At 31.2% G+C, this 17,911-nt stretch overlaps 1 protein-coding gene across 1 annotated transcript in view; it reads right to left on the bottom strand.

Moving 5' to 3' along the window:
- LOC149420584 (uncharacterized) overlaps positions 1-17,459 on the bottom strand; it is a 298,862-nt gene extending 281,403 nt beyond the window's left edge. The window contains exon 1 of the mRNA XM_089636389.1: positions 17,394-17,459. The gene's annotated coding sequence lies outside the window, so the exon portion shown is untranslated. The remainder of the gene's footprint in view (positions 1-17,393) is intronic.
- Between the last annotated feature and the right edge of the window lie 452 nt (positions 17,460-17,911).

The raw sequence follows: 17,911 nt of genomic DNA, 5'->3' as shown, positions 1-17,911 counted from the left end.
GATGGTGTTAAGCGGGAATTTAAGCCTTATCGCCATCTACGTAAGGAGTGTTTTTGATGGCGGCTCAATTCAAAATATTACACAATGTAGTGCATCGCTTTAATGCAACTGTTTGGGTAAAAAATGGCCACCCTCAAATTTCCAATCTAAAATAGATCAGCTGACCGAGTGAGAAGAAATAATATTTACAAAGGTGTGTTCATACGAACATTTTATAAAACACACAAAAATATTGAATTTATCAGGACAATTTTTTTTGGGGGACTGATGGAAATAAGTTTTTCATGAATTTACACTTCAAAGTTTCACGGTGAGAGCGTGAAACATGCTGTATAAATAACATACGGGAGCACAGGGTGTACTACGACCATTTCTACATAGGTACTTTAACCAGCGATTTATGTTCAGCAAAAAATTCAATATCTTTTTTACAATAAAAATCATAACGCCACTGCCGCATTCCGGAAACCAAAATGATATTTATTACAAAATATCATTCATCAAATAATCTTGGGAATCGCTGCAAGTCTGTACAACCAAAATCTCCTAGATCACAAGGCCGGGACACCCATTCAAAGCAGCCGCCAGATTTCATATCTTATATGAAATCCTAAAAAACTGTTGGTTTAATTTATTTTTCAATTAATCTTAATTTATTAAAATTTTTCAATTAATTTTAAGAAAATACTAAAAAAATACTTTTTTGGAGATTCTCTGTTTCTCGATCTCGGCCTTGAGATCTAGGAGCTTTAGGTCGAACAAGTCCTGTTACACCCTGTATATTATGTTTTATGAACTTGAACACCATTTAATACAATAAAATTCCCGTAAAGTAATCACCAATCAATTTTCCACATTTTTTGTGTAAATATAATGATACAGTGGAATATGAAATGTTCTCAGTCCATCTATGTGATTAATAATTACTTTCAGTAACACTCCAGTGGAATTGATAAGGGGGTGGAACTGATAAATAAATCTTCGGGTGTAAAATTAAATTGTCGGAAGCAGGAAAAGCGAAAGATTTAAAAATATTTTACAAACAGCTTCCAAAAAATTTAAGATTTGTTTCCGATCAAAACAAAATATATGTTTATTATGTATTTTGTCACCTTATTCAACGCTTCAGTAAATAACAATACATGTTTATCATGTATTTTTTCAACACATTCAACGCTTCAGAAAAAACCAATATGTGTTTATTATGTATTTTGTCAACACATTCAACGCTTCAATAAAAAACTGATACTTCAATAATTAATAAAAAGGGTTAACAAATTACGGTTTTTCAGAATATTAGGGTCAGTTTGGAGTTTATATTAAACATTTTTTTCTAATGTGTACAGATACATATTTCAATAGAATTGGCTGATGCAATTTTTTATTATCACGTAGGTACTGTTTGGCGCTGTTTTCCTCCTCATTGTTTTCTAATGAGCCATGATTTTTTCTTAAAAAAGGTCATTCAGTATCTAGAACAAATCACTCTGCATATATATTTTTTTAAATAAAAAAAAATTAAGAAGACTTACTTCAACAAACAAATATCTTACATCAGACAACCAGTCAAGAGTCAAAGGTATTTTTCCTATGAAACGGTGAAGGACTTTTTTATTAAAAATTGTTTTGTATCAAATCGCAAAGCGACCGACAAGTGGACTCAAGAAAACCAGTATTGAATTATATTTATGTAAGAGTCTCGTAAAAAGAAATGACAAGAATCTTGAAAGTTAAAAAACAAACTTATAATAACTTCTTCATAAAAAGTGCGCCGCATTTCAACAAGAAAGATTTTCAAATTCGAGTCTTTGACTTTTTCAAATTCAATTCTACGAAATCTACTAACTTCAAGAGACTTCACTTGAGAAGCTCTAACTTCTAAGTCTCTAAGCTCAGGGCCGGACCTGAGCTCAACGGCGACTGGTGCTAGTAAAAAAAACTCAGGGGCTGTTATTGTACGTATAAATTTGTGAAGCGAAACGCGAACAGAGACAAGGATTACGGGAAAGGAAAGATTTCGCGCCATTTGCCGCTACTTCGTTCCTTTCCCATAAGTTGAGGTTCAGCTCGGCAGTTCGCCTACCAAATGTATACGTAGCATTAGGTATTAGGTTTTATCAGCGCCTTGGCAGCTTGGCTCTGGCCTAGTCGGCACCTGGAGTGAACTGCTCTAATTGCCCCTGCACAGGGCCGGCCCGGTCTAAGCACTAATATGAAACTCACTTTAATAAAATCCTGCACAGCGTTAATTTCCATAATGTGTTTTTTTAATGATTTACATCCGTACATTTAACAGTAAATTTCTTCCACTCACAGCCATGCCGATGCAATTATCGAAACTCAACGATATACGTATTATATAAATATTCACATTACATATAATATTACAGAAGTAGAGGGTTGAGTTCAAAAAGCAAGCAAATATAGCATGCTTTGGCGAAACATCACTATGATTTGCCAACACCGTCTTTTCGAACATGTGTATTAAGGTTCAAAAAGGTTGCACATTGGATATCTGTGTTTGTTATAAATTGTTTCATAGAAATGACGCAAATATATTTGACCGGTCAGTGGCTAAGTTGGCATCGCGTTTAAGTCCCACTCAGGCGTAGTGTGTTCAATTCCTCGGCTGGCTAATTCCTCGATTACAACACAAGCAACATTTTCTGTGGTGGTAATAGGAGATTTTTAAATATCGTCAGGTTATTAGTAACCAGGGAATATTAGTCTTTCTTTAAAAAAAAATAAAGCACAAGTAAAATAAAGTATAGTACATAAAATAATTAACTGAGCATGAACGTTATAAGCAGGTACAATTTAAGCTATCGTGGAAAGTTCTGTTGCTCAAAGGAGTTCAATAATTGCATATAATTACAAGAGTACAATATAAGTACTATGAAAGTACTTACAGAGCAGTGTGTAGTAACTTTGATGATAATTATAAAAATAAACACGATACGGTTTGTTGTAAAGCATGTTTTTATTTAGCAAACATTTATTACGACAGATTGGATGTTTTATAGAACATAACAAATTAATACAGAGATGCCCATGAAAAAATATGAGAGATATTTCGAAAACTGTGCAAAGGAGAATGATCAGATTATTAATAATATAATGACGTAGTTAAAGTAAGTATGTTTTCTCCTTATTTTGCCAACGTTTCGGATAGCGTTATAGTGTCCATCATAAGGATACACGGATAAAACATCCTAAAAAATTTCTAATTTATTAAATATCTCTTCAAATTTTTCGTATTCCGGTTAAAAACGGGATTGTAGACCATTCGTATCTAATAAATTAAAGTCAACAAAACTGACAAAACAAATATTATCTTTGTGAACAGATTCGTAAAATGATTAAAAATATATATATTTAATGAAAATTTCAATTAAATGTTTAACACTAGAAAGACCGAACGATGTAATGTAACGATATTTTGCTTAAAGTTCATTGTATTCATTAATTTTTTTATCTTTTCAACATTCTAGATTTAACGACTATTGCAAAAAAAACAGGTACGTATCTAATTTATTTTTTGAAATATAATGATTTAAACCTACAAAGACTACCACCGTCAATGTGACGGTTAGGGCCATTAAGGGGAGTTTGTTTTTCAACCATTTTCCTCCAAATTTATATACCAATGTTTTGTAACGAAACGTGTTTGAAAAAGTCTTCACATTTTTGCATTTCGTCCTAATATATTATTTAGACCAACGCTGGTAGATTACCACGTATTCCGTGGTCTATTATTATGAATTTACCAACACTACGAGGAAGCGGCTTACAGTCCCGTTTTTAACAGGATGACTAATAATTTGAAGAGATTTTCAGTAAATGAGCATTACTTATTTTTCTCCGTGTATGTGTGCCCTGCCATGTGAATCTGCCATGATGATGAACACTGTCCGAAACGTTGGCCAAAGAAGTTGGAAGCGCAACACGGCATAGTAACCCAAAAATTATTTGTGAAAAATTACGACGTAAAAATCTTAAATGTCCATGGTTGACTATTTTGTAACGATATTGAACGAATCCTAGCGCATTTTATGGTTTTTAAATAAAGGGATGCTCAGATTGTTTGGGCTTGCAGATCGAATGAACGATGAAAGAAGTCTAAGGAGAATGTATGACGCAAATGTGTGTATGCTAAGACCGAGTTGTTTGACGGTCCTTCCTCTCTGCCTACCCTTTCGTGAAACGGCGTGACGATTAGTTAGTTGGCATCCTGATTCCTTGTGTAGATTCGGCCCTGTTTTTACTGGAATTATTTTCGGGTCGCTAAGCAAACACCCTTTTAACGCAGGTATTACAATTTGTTGGTCATATTTTACGCACAAAGAAGTTGGAAAAAGTACATTCAGTAACGTAGGTACAATCTTACTTATGAGTACGGGAATAAATTAAAGTCAATAAAACTGACAAAAGAAAGATTATCTTTGTGAACAGATTCGCAAAATGATTAAAAATTGTTATTTAATAAAAATTTCAATTAAATTTTGGAGGATAGTAATTATCACCAATATTAATGGATTGTTGGCTGGATGATTCTGTGGTTCTCCAATCCGCAGAATCCAAGGTTGCGTGATTACTCTCGGTGTGTAAAATCAGAATTCGAATATTTTCAATTTAGTTTTTATTTTAACAAACTCACGTTACAATAATTAAATGAACAAAACATATCGCGTACGTTGGAGGAGATTTAGGGCTAAACCGGCGGCTGAGACCACTGGAGAGAGAATGAAATGATTTCCGCGAGAGGCATCTCACGCGAGGTTGTTATGTTACCAGTCGCACGTGAATGTGGGGAACTGTAAATATTAATGTTATTTTCGAAAATTATTATTTTATTAAATTATTATTAAATTATAATTTTTATTTTTTGTGAACTCCCTATAAGTTACCCTATAAAATGATTAATACTAGAAAGACCGTAGCCGTCATTTTGACGGCTGCCTGATGTAACGTGACGATATTTTGCTGAAAGTTATTATCTTATTTACTTTTTGAAATATAATAATTTATGCCTATAAAGACTGCCACCGTCAATGTGACGGTTAGGGCCATTAAGGTGAGTTTGTTTACAACCTTTTTCCTCCAAATTTATAACATACCCATTCCACCTCGCAAAAAGATAGTACTAATCTGTCTGTCTTTCTTTCGGTATCGCATATCATTCGAACTTGATCTGTACGTTGATTGACTGTTTTTTTGTGTCAGTTGTTTGTATTATATCTGACGTTGATCTCTTTGCTCGTATTTTAAGTCACCGAATATTCATTTCGTTTGTGTTTTTGTTGATAAAATTCTACCAAATGTGTGCCTCATTAAACAATGTAATCTATTTCATGAATTAATGTTTTAAATTATATCAAAAATTACACTAACTTGCTATCAGCCGTCAATATGACGGTCGTGGTCTTTATAGGTATGGAGTAATACCCGGTCGTTCTAGTGTTTTAAATCAGATTAAAAATAAAATTTCCAGGAATTTCTTTAATTTTGCTCACGAATAAAATAAATTTGTTTTCATCAAATTTTTGACAGTTTAAGGACGAAAGATTTCTTTGTTCTAAAACTTCTATTTTAATTTAATAATTAACGTGATTGAACGGATTAAAATAAATAATCACAACCTGGATTTAATGTTTTTGGGACATTTGGGGATGGCAGATAAAAGTTATTACAAAATAATTAGAAATGTCAATTGGATATAATGCTAAATCCTCTAAAACCTCTAAAGTAAAGAATAACTATTTTTACTGTAGTTACTACCCAGCTTTGATCGAGTTACATTATTTTACAATTTTCTTTCTCCTAATTGAACTGAATAATTTGGAACAAGCTACGTAGCTTGTATTTCTTGTTTTTGATCCAGATATTTTAACAGCCTTGTTTATTATCTGATACATTTATATTGTCCCTTACTAATATTCTCACTTAAGAGATTATTGTTTTTTTGCAATTATTTTTTTTTCTTTTATCTTTTCTTGAACCATAAAAAATAAGTGGTTATTCTGACAACAAACAGATAGTTTCGCTACTTAAGTCACCTGTAATTTGATAATAACTGTTATTTATGGGTTAAAATAATTTATTATATTTTAATACGTCATTTTAACAAATTGGTTTTAACTTTTTATATTTTCTTACACTTTGTAATTTACACCTATGTTAATGGCACATGTTTTGCCATACGTTTTTTTAAATAAATAAATAACTTGGATCATGATGGAAAATACAAACACTGTTTTTTTATCGTAGACTAACCCGTCAAAAATCACGGGTAGGATACACGAAGAAATCTTACATTTATAAAATATTCATAATTTATTAAAAATTTCTTAAAATATTAGTATTCCGGTTAAAAACGGGACTGCGGGCCTTTAACGAATGAATTGACAGGTTTCCTGATAAACTATCAGTAGAACATGAATGTACTGGCGATGTCGGAACACGGGTTCATAAAAATTCTAATGCTAGTTACACACGCGAGCCGAACTGCCGAGCTGAACCTCAACTAATTGGAAAGGAACTTAGCACCCGCAAATGGCGCGAAATGCATCTTGCAATTGCTTCGTTCCTTTCCCGCACTTCGGTCCGCAAATGTATACATACAATAATATTTTCGCATATCGTCATTGTGTACTATCAGGACAAACGCAGGTGCATGAACACGTGTTCTGAAATATTATGAATGTTCTAAAAGTTTATAAGGAAATAGTACGCTATCCCGTTATTAATCATTTGTCTCCATATAGTTATAGGATTGATAATACTAACATGTTAGCTAAAAATCGCAGACAATTACAAATTCAAGAAAACTTACTTTACTTATCAAGATTAAACCTAAGAAATTTACACAATAGAAACACACTTTTGAAAATTTCGTGGAAAAAAAAAACTATTATATAGGTAGGTACTTTGTAGCTTTTTGAATTCTTGGTACATCAGCTCCAATGACAATCAAAATAATTTTCTGTCTGAATTCTTCACGAAAACAGTCCCAATTTTGAAAATTATACTTTTATTCAAAACAAAATCCGAATTTATGGGAACAGAGTTAATATCACACACACACAAACGAAATTAGTATTTTCGATGACGTTTGATTTTTTTAAAGAAAGACAAAAATTCCGGGGACATCAATAACCTTACCATATTTCAATTCCTCCTTTTTCCAACATTATAAGCGGAAAATGTAGCTTGTGCCATGACAGTGGACTTAGCTAGCAAAGGAATTAACTCCGCGATGCCTGAGTAGAAACCTGATGCATGTGTCAACTCAGCCACTAACGAATTTAGCAATATACATTTAGATACATAAGAGTGTTGTCCTTTTTTCACGCGGGAGGGAAAATGTATTTTTCACTATTGAGAGCAATTTTTTAATATTATTGTAGCAGCATTGCGAAATAATAGTGTTGTTTTTATGCTGTATAAATTACATGTCATAAATAACGTGTCATACAATTACCATTTCAACAGTTTTTAGAGAAAAATATTTTTTTAGAACCAGGCAGTGTATTCTCCATTATATTAGATACACTTGGCGTACATTGCACACATTGCCAGCAAGCGAAAGTTTATTTTTATAAGACAGTAAGAACTTTTTCATTTCGCTTTCACATCTGTTTTATATGCAGAGGCAAACTACCACATATTTTTAATGTTTCTTTCTAAAATTAATTTGATTTATTTTTGAAGTCTTTATCAATTTTAGTAGCTTCTTTAAAAATATATTTCATCCCTCATATTGTAGTCTCTGGCTTATTGACCACTATATTGCTCAAAGATGCTCTCAGAAAGTCTGAGAATTTGTGTATATTTGCGATTTTTAATAAAATCCAAATAATTACATTTCAAAATTATCACGGAAAAACTTAAAAGCTCATATTTTTCTTTAAAAATCTAAGAAATGTTCTAAATAAAAAGGACAAGAAAAAAACCTTTTACGCTTTATGTCATTCTCGTATTGAATACGAAATTATAGGATGGGGATCTGCTGTATCTAAGTATAAACATAACCTGAATACAATCCAAAAAGTACCCATAAGAAGCCTTCGATTGAATTTTTCAATAGTTTTGTTGTACCAAATGTACAAAAAATTTATGCTAAAAATGTACCATTGAAACTATTCAAAAATACTGAATCTCTACAATTACACGTATTCATCAAACAAGGTCAAATCACAATGACGTAATAAATATTCCAGGTCACAAAACCACATTCCCACAAAGAAATTATATTTATTTTGCGACGAAACTCCACAACATCCTTTCCCCTGATATAAAGCGAATAGAAAATTTGAATAATTACAAATCAAGAATAAATATATGACTGAAAGAGATTAATGAAAAAACTCTGAAAAAAACATTAAAAACGACATAGAAAAATAATAAAAAAGAAATTAATAACTTTAATTCGCCTCAGCACATGTCACCCTAGTGAGGATTTAAGGCGATGCACTAAGTCGTGTAATATTTTAAATTGAGCCGCTATCAATAATAACCCTTACGCAGATGGCGATAAGGTTTAAATTCCCACTTAACACCATCCGCCTATTTTGATTAATGCAAGAAAAAAACATGCCCAAAAAGTGCCTTTTATTTTATTTTGTGGATGTTCAGGCATAAATATTTAACTTTTTTTCGATCATTTTATAAATAACTCAATTTTCTACATTATACAATAAAATCATAAGCGAAAATGGGTTCGTAAGCAGGAGATTTTGAACTTTAAAGCAATTTTCATAGGTTTCATTCATTATTTTTTCTGGGCTTATAAAAAGACTTATTTAAAAAATATTCGATTATTTCAAAGGCCAAGATGTATTTAATTAAAGCATCTGAAACATTTCTAGGCGACCAAATTTTCAAACCAAAAACACATGATTTTGCATTACTACGTATGGAATCGCCTTAATATAATATTTTTTTATGTACAATGCTTAAATGGTAGCTATGATAAAAAATAAAAAATAGTAAAATTGAAACATTTCTCAAGCTATCCGAAAAAACTATATTTGAATCGAAATCAGCTTAAAATTTTTGTTATTAGAAATGAACACAATTTTTGAAATATTTTAATTTTCAAATCAAACATACAAACGTTTTAAAATATCTCACCTTAGGTTTTAACACTGAACTAAAATAAAATTATTGAAAACGAAAAAATACATATTTCATTAGACGAATATTTCTGTAGTTTTATTTGAAAATAATTAATGAAAGATTAATAAATTTTCATAATTTTTTAGTGTCATAGAAGTGCACTTTTTAATTACGTTGTTGTTAACTTCTTTATTTGGGTATAAAGCTTGGTGTTTTCTCTTTCTAATATCGATTAGTTCATATTTCTAACTATGACGTAATGGAGACACTACGATTTTTATGAAACCATACATAAAATATTTTGAAATAAAAAATTCTCTCTTGAACTTGCAAACAATTTCGTTCGCTCTTCTGGGCCCCAGGAGTCGAAAATTCTTATGTAAATTATATAAATGATGCGGAAGTTAATGGCAGAAGATATCGGAGACGCCCGAAAATGATGTGGCACGATCAAGTTAATCAAAGCCTTGAGTCGGGCCATGTCAAGATCAGAATAAGAGAAGAGTATGTATATATGAGATGATTTATAAATGTGAATGAAGCAAGGAATTGTATGGCGTTCTATTCTGTGTTCTTACTCCTGCGGAGAAATGGTGTGGTGATGAGTTAGTTCAATATGATCGTGATTTGTTTGTGGGGTATTATGCCATGTCGCACTCGGTCCACATTTAGCCAACGTTTCGAACAGCGTAACAGTGTTAATCATCAGGACAGATGAGGTTAGGTTCAAATATGAGTTTTGGCAAAAATAAAACACGATAATACTTTTGGCTTTGAAAATCTCTAATCATACCTGATATAACAAAACATTTTTAAGTTATATTATTATAAAATTATCAGTTGTTACGCAGAAGCAGGAAAACCACAGGATATTAAAAGTATGGAAAACATAGTACCGACAGGAAAGACATACGATTATAAACCAGAAACTAAAAGTAGTTAACATGAAAAAACATTTCCCACGTCAGAAAATTTTTATTAGTATGAGCCAACTTTACTCATTAATAACTTCTGTTTTTAACCATTTTTAATTAAATTGGTAACAATCAGTGGCGGTTTCCTCTACGGTGCGTTTGTGCTGTGAACCCCCATCAAAATAATTAAATTATAAAATAGATATGAAATCGTCACTGTCGAAAAATACTGTCAAAAATTAACCCGATATTCCCATGCTATGCGTTATAGAATCGGCACAAAATACTTCATACAAAAAACAATTCCCCTGACGGTGAAATTTTATAATATACGTCAAAACAAGAAGATGTTTGTGCACCGAGATACAGAATTTCACCGAGATTGAACGAGACGTTTTAATTTTTAATATTCCTATATTTCTCCAACCGTTTGCTTTTAATAGCATCTGTAAAACAGATTTTGTCTTAATTGTCTAGTAGTAGTGTCTTTTTGGTCTTAGTCGCTAGTAATGCAATATTCTGTTGTGCTTTCTCTAGTTTGGTTTCGGCTTTCGACTATAAAATCAGAAAGTTGCATTTATTGATTTTTCGCAGTTATTATTGTTACTTATACCTAATACTATACAATGGCAAAATACAGTTTTGCATACATTATAAAAATAATTCTAGTTTTGTGGAAAAGGACTTGAAAATAAAAATGAGGGAAAATTTGATGAATTAGGTATACGAGTAGAAATATAACGTCTTCTCTTCTGAAATTCTGAAAACCCAATGAAAAATACCACGAATGTTTGGTCGGATAAACTGATAAAAATTCACCACCTAAGGTTCCCAATTTAGAAATATTTCCCAGTCACGTAGATGCTTTCTTATAGGTGCTGCAGACTGCAATATTGTATCTAGTTTCATCTCGCTCCAGTAGCTCCCGTCTGTCATTCCCAGAAACGATAGAAATTGAACAATAAAATATTCCTAAAGATAAAGATAATAACAATAAGACTAATACTAACACAGAAAAATAAAAGGATAACGGTCATAACTGGACATCGAACCCAGGATCATTGTCTTGCCGAGACAACACCTAAGCAAACTCGGTCATTGGGAACTTGACTGAAAACTAATTCTAAAAGGTAGTTAATATTTTTAATTCTAAACTTGTTTTTTTCAAATTTTTAACGAGTAAAATAAAGAATTCTCATAAAGATGCTTAAATGCTCAACTCATTGCACACATGAAAATGTTGATAAATCTTAGTAGTAGCTTAAAATAGCAATAAAAATGTTCATTTAAAAAAGCCTTTGATCGCATAGAATAAAAATAGGAATTAGTTGGTTGCATATTATTTATTTATTTATATACTAGCTGTACTCATCAGATTGACTTGATTGGCTTAGTCTATCTGTGTAGATGAAGAAACAATAACGAGTGTTGTATGTACGTCCAACAGATGGCGCTGTTTTTAAAAAGACGTTTTTACCTGTCACATGTGACATCCATTTAAAATACACACGTATTTGAATGCAACGTTATGTCAAAATTTCAAGCAATCGGTGAAGCACTTTAAGAGATTTAAGATTTTGAACAAACGAACACGATTTACATTTTTATTTATATGGATTCTCCGCTCATACGGGCTTTTACAAACATTTGATGTACATAATAGTTTTGTGGAACAGTAATCAAGAAGTAAAATTTGATATTAGTTATATAGAAATTCAATGCATAAAATTAGTACTATGCTTAGTTATTAATATTATTTAGGTATGTTACTATAGCCTTCTTGTAACTATATTCCGTGCCGTTTCAATTCAAGGAAGCATTCACTAAGTGCATTTATATGTCAATTTTATTTTATTTACGACTTATATAATCTGTCGACCGGATCATGAATTTTATTTCGATTATATAAGATGTGTAGTGTGACATGTGACGTGTATAAAGTTTGAATATATTGCCTTTCGTAGAACTTTTATTTAGTAAGAGTTAAAATTCTTGTAAATTTTAATATACGACATATTTTTACTAATAAATATTTAGTTTTTATACCCTTTGTGTTGCAAACTGAAGTCTCTCAGTTAGAATTTAAATTTACTTAATAGTTGTTGTAAGTCGAAATAAAATCTCCATTGCGTCTCTCATATTATTGTTGGAATGGAAATTAATATTCTCAAATATGAATAAATATAACATTTTAAAAAATAAATCAAAAAATACAGTAGTAATTAAATAACAAACAATAAAAGATTTATACTACAACACGTATCTTCGGCAGGATATTTTAATATAATATAATTAAATTTTTGTTGGTATCTTCGAAGTCCATTTTTCCAATGTGTTTATTTAGGGTTTATTTTTTTTAATTATTCGTTTTGAAAGCAGTTTTGTTTTCAATTTCGTGAAAAATTCTAATCACAAAGTTCCTTGGGTTATGATAAGGGATTTTTCTCAGTTATCTATTTCGATTATATCCTGATTAATTTACTCAATATTAACTATTAATGGCGTTCTTTCACAAACCATAAATACCTTATAAATGTGTGAAATATTTCTCAGAATTTTAACAATTCTTAAAATTTCAAAGTTAATTCACAAGTTATGTGGAGGTTCTATTCAAGTTCTACTATTATATCATTATTGGCCAGTTGCTTCCCATAACTGAAATAGTAATAGAACTTGAAAATCAACTTTCAAATTTGATGAATTGTTCAAATTCTCTGAAACAACCCGTCCTTAATGTTAATTTTGATTATTGTGGTTATTTTACTAAAAATGCTTAATTTTTATTCATAATTAGGTAGGCTGTATGTAGTTTTTCAAGTTCGGGTTTGAATAAAATATTTTGAATTACCTTTTTACAATCATTTTACAGTGAATGTTGTGGTCAACTACGGATTAAATGCACTTGAAAGTTCCTTGCCGAAATCAAAGAGAAAAAAATTGACGATTTTTCGCTTGTTTAAATTTTTTTTCTGGTATATTCCTGCTTTCCAATATTCAAGTACTGCACTGGTATATATTTCCTGCTTTACTGCATATTTTGATCAATATTTATATAATATTGATAACTTTTAGTTAAATCTTTATAGTAATATAGAAAAAGTAATAGTATTAAAATAAGTTCCTAACTTATTGACACTATACTTACGGAGATGTCTTCATGACAACTTTAAACGCTCAATGCAACAACCCAGAAAAGGCAAAATGACTGCGTCGGCAATATTCTATTGCTCATCATTCTGGAAGAAGTTGGAATTGTTGGAAACTCAAACCTATAAAGATAAAACTTTTGGAGATCGCGACCTTCGAAATTAATAAATAACATGTTTTCGAATATGGTTTATTTCAAACGTTAATTGAGTAGGCAATTACAAATTTCTCGTGATTTTCCTATGTAGATACAACTTCGCAAAGCATTATACGTAATATGAAGCTAAACAATCAAGGGAGGATTTATAATTATTAATAAATTGTGTTACGATGCGTGATACCATTACCAGAAAATTCACCTTTGATAATAAAAGAACATAATTACCACTATGAACGTAAAAACGAAATAATGTAAATTTTCCCACAAAACTCGTGAGCATATTTACCTGGAATTAGTTCTTGTAAATTTGCTTTTGCCGGATTAATAATTTCTAACGTGGATTTACCGATGCTTAAATAAAATGATTTATTATCACCATCATTAAAGAAGAAGATAATAATAACAAATCTAAACGAAAACTGAAACAAAACAAGGCACAGAAAATAAAAAGATAACGGTCACAATTAGGAATCGAACCCAGGATTACCGGGACAGCGTCTTAACCACCCAACCATTAGGACCTATTTATTAAACATCATATTTCAAATTCAGAATAAACAATATTCCCAATGAATTGGTGTGTAACCTAAATAGTGTCTTGGATAAACATATCCGATATTCATTTTGCATGGGATACCTATTGACTTTTTTTCTGAAAGTCTAAATGAAACCACTTTCCTTTAGCTATTGAAGGTTATACTTTTCAATGTAAAATGTCATTGAAGAAAAAGATAATGCTAACAAATCTCAATGAAACATGAAACAGAACAAGACAAAGAAAATAAAAAGATAACGGTCACAATTAGGAATCGAACCCAGGATCTCTTGGTCGTCTACGTCTAAACACTCGACCATTGGAACCAAGTTATTAAAAGTGATATTTATCGATCTCATATTTCAAATTCAGAATTAACTATATTATTATGCAATTATTTATTATTATTATAAATATTATGTAATATATTTATATATATATATATATATATTATAAATAAATTATTTTTTGATTATTAGTTTCAATTCAATAGGAGGTAAGAGGACTTAAGGTCCTTCTGCCCTTCTAAGGTCCGTTGGGAGAAAAATAAATTCGCCAGAAACATGTGGCAACATAATTTAATTACAGAGGGAGATTAGAGCAAGTTGTGGGGGCTCTTCATGAAATTTATAGAGAGAGCCTGAACATGGTGATAATGATACACCAACAAAAATAAACCCTTGGTCGAAATGGTATAACTTGAATTCCCTACCAGTGTACCCTTATCTCAATCGCAAGTCTCGTAAAATTCTGTGGGCAAAATTTATTTATAAAAATGGCCTTAACATTTGACCATTAATCAGATTTTTTCCACTTTCATTTGTATGTATTTGTTCTTGTTACCACATAAAATTTTGTGATTACTTATACAAAAACTCCGACTGTTTATATTAAGACACTATTCTATAATCATCCGTAATTTTTCTCTACCCTCATTTGTTTATAAGTTTATCTATTTTATGTAACTATAGTTTAGTTTTAAAAAAATGTAACTAACGTTAAGAAAAAATGTAATCTTTGTATGGCCAAGATAAAGCCAAAATAAATAATTTTTACAAAAAAGGACATTTGACTCGGTTTTGCAAATATAATGAATGATTTGTTTATGTAAATATGGCACAAGATTCCTAACTGCTAACCGGAACCAGTAAGACTATGGAATCCTCAATTGAGGTTCTGAGTGTGAGGAGGGGAAGGATATGTGGGAAAGGAAAGTGGGGAAGTACAAAGCCAAACTGCTACCTTCTTTAGTCTACGATTTGAAAGCATTACAGTGTCCATTACCAGGGCAGATGTGTAAATGTTGTCCAAAGAAGGAAGTAACGCAACATGGCATAGTACCCCAAAAATAAATTACTATACTACTTTTGGCCGTGAAAATCTCAAATCATAATCCCCCAATTTGAACACTGATGGGAATTGACGTCCCTTTTACCCTCTTGCTGATTGGAAGTGGCTCAGCGCGTTGTGCGGGCTACAGGTGAACGGAACAATTTATAATATTAAAAATATCTATATACAATACATATGTACAATATTATGAAGTGTAAAGTAAGGATGACGTAATACTGTAAATTATTTATTTTTCATCGGGGTTCTGTTTGAAAACTTTAACGATTCGTTTTGAAAATAACAGAGGGCTCCACTTCCGTCTATAACAATCAAAACTGTGTAGTCATTTAGATAAAAACACTATCAGATGTTATTGTGTTATGTTTGATTTGGTGTTATTAAGTTATGTAAAAATTTCTAAACTTTTTGTTTTTATCCAGACCAAAACATTTTATTTTACTACAATAATATTGTGTGATGTACTCTGTTTGCTATAAGAATGCTATGTGTTTAATTTAAATATGTTTATTAACTTAAACATAACATCGTGCTGTTATTTGTATTAATATTATAAACTGAGCCTGCTCTCAACACACGAGTTCCTAGTGAGACAGGCACAACATATCACCCGTGTAATTGAATCAATAAAGATGAACTAATAAAAAAACAAGAAGGAGATTGGATTTGAAGAGATTAAGGATTGCAAATTGCACATTGCTAATTGTCGAAAAATCTAACCCTTAAAAACTTATAGCGTGGAATCTATTTGAATTTAGATGAATATCAACAACTATTCATTAACCACGTATAACCAACGAGTTATAAGTGAGGGTTGAAATGGGGAGACAAGTGGTTGGAAGATAGTGATCCGGTCAAAACATTAATTAATAACAGCTGGAAGGGAAGTCTTTTCCCTCCCTTTAGCAATTCTAATGGAGGGTCTCAAGACTCAAAAAACTATTGAGAAAATATTATGAAGTCAATATTTTATCTTGAATAATTCGATACTTGTCTTCGCAGTAGGTACTACAAACATTAGTTGTTATGGCAAGTAAATTAGTCTACAGAAAATTAAACAATATCGATTATTGTAAACCTCTAAACCCACTGTCATTCTCAACCTCATTAGGGTGTGTTTTTTTTTAATAAGTTGGTTCAATTTTGATTCTCTTAAAAAAACCACCTTTATATTTTATGCAATATTCTCAGTATCGTCCTGGTGGATGCCGGATGTGTCATCATTCTAAATCGAAACACCCCCAGTTCTGAATATACACTAATACTCACTTCAGCCTTATAACATATCTCAATCGGTGATGCCATAGTCCCATTTTTTTAAATCTCATTGTTACTATAAATAATTGCAATCGCGTGTATTGTGTTCTCGCCATTTGACATCAAAGTATTAAACAATTATTTATTGTTGATTTTATTTAACTGTACATATTTTTTTAACAATTAATGTCTCGATCATACAATGATCTTGCTAAAATACACACTATCATAGATATTTTTGCAAATAATATAACGTGTTTCAAGAAATATCTCCACGATTTCTGTACTTAAAAAAAAGAAAAATAAATAAATAAAATAATTGTTTAGTGGTTTAGAATTTTTTTTAATATGTACTCTTTAAATTTTTCTACTTATTATGTGCTTCAATCTTTGTAATTTATTTTTAAGTTTTGTATATAAATACTGTCATTGTTTTACATGTTTGCTTATGTGAATGTTCAAATGTGATTGCTGCAGACACATTAGTCTATGGATATTTATAATTGTACTTTTTTATTTTGTAATCCATAATTAATGTTTTTATAAATATCCTGTTTGTGTCTCGAATAAATAAAAATAAATAAATAAATATCTGTTATAGCAAAATTAAGTAGTGTCTACTTACGAAAATCGCAACTGGTGGACACATTTAAAAACTTTAAAAAATTGTCATTAATTCCTTATCTATTTCCGACCTTGACATCGATAAAAAATTTACATCTTTCGAAAATAACGTTCTTAAAGTTACGTCCATCAAAGTTTTCACTTTATTGAAAAGAATCAAACAAGTTAAAAACGTAGATATTATTTTTAAATCTTTTTCGCCACCCTTGTAAAAACTTGATAAATATTCTGATTAATTGTAAAATCAGTAAAATGAATTCAATGAAATATTAATATTTGGTTTTCCTACCTTTTATAATGACGCTCGCGGATTCGCGGAAAACATAAACAAACTTCTCACTAACCCGAGTACGTGCGCCTTCCACGGGTCGCTCTGCGCTACTGCTGTTACTGAGACATACCCTTCGCGATCCGTAGCACCCCACAATGGGGTGGGACCGGGGGCGGGCGGAGGGACTCACTCCCTTACCGGTTGCTTTCCTGACCGTTTTCCGGTCAGGATGAAAAGTGACAGGCAATAAAAAGTTCAGTAAAAGATATGATTTTAGATTCTCACAGATCTTGTGAAGATTGTGTATTGTGAAGATTGATTTTTGGAGTGATACGTCGTACTGGGCTCCCTCTTCGTCATCGCAAGGTTTTCAGATAGCCTTACTATGTCCATCATGATGTCAGTGGCCATTCAAAACATTCGATTAAATATATTTATTGCCTTTGGAGCAACAGATTCCTAATGTGTTGCTGGCTTAGTTGATTTATTCCATTATGATATATTTTATAAGGATATGAAAAAAATGTTTATTTATT

The sequence above is a fragment of the Hesperophylax consimilis genome, chromosome 10 (assembly GCF_061612785.1).
Source record: "Hesperophylax consimilis isolate HC1 chromosome 10, BYU_Hcon_1.0, whole genome shotgun sequence".
Taxonomy (NCBI): domain Eukaryota; kingdom Metazoa; phylum Arthropoda; class Insecta; order Trichoptera; family Limnephilidae; genus Hesperophylax; species Hesperophylax consimilis.
The sequence above is the reverse complement of the archived record's forward strand: the minus strand, read 5'-3'. Positions and strand labels throughout refer to the sequence as shown.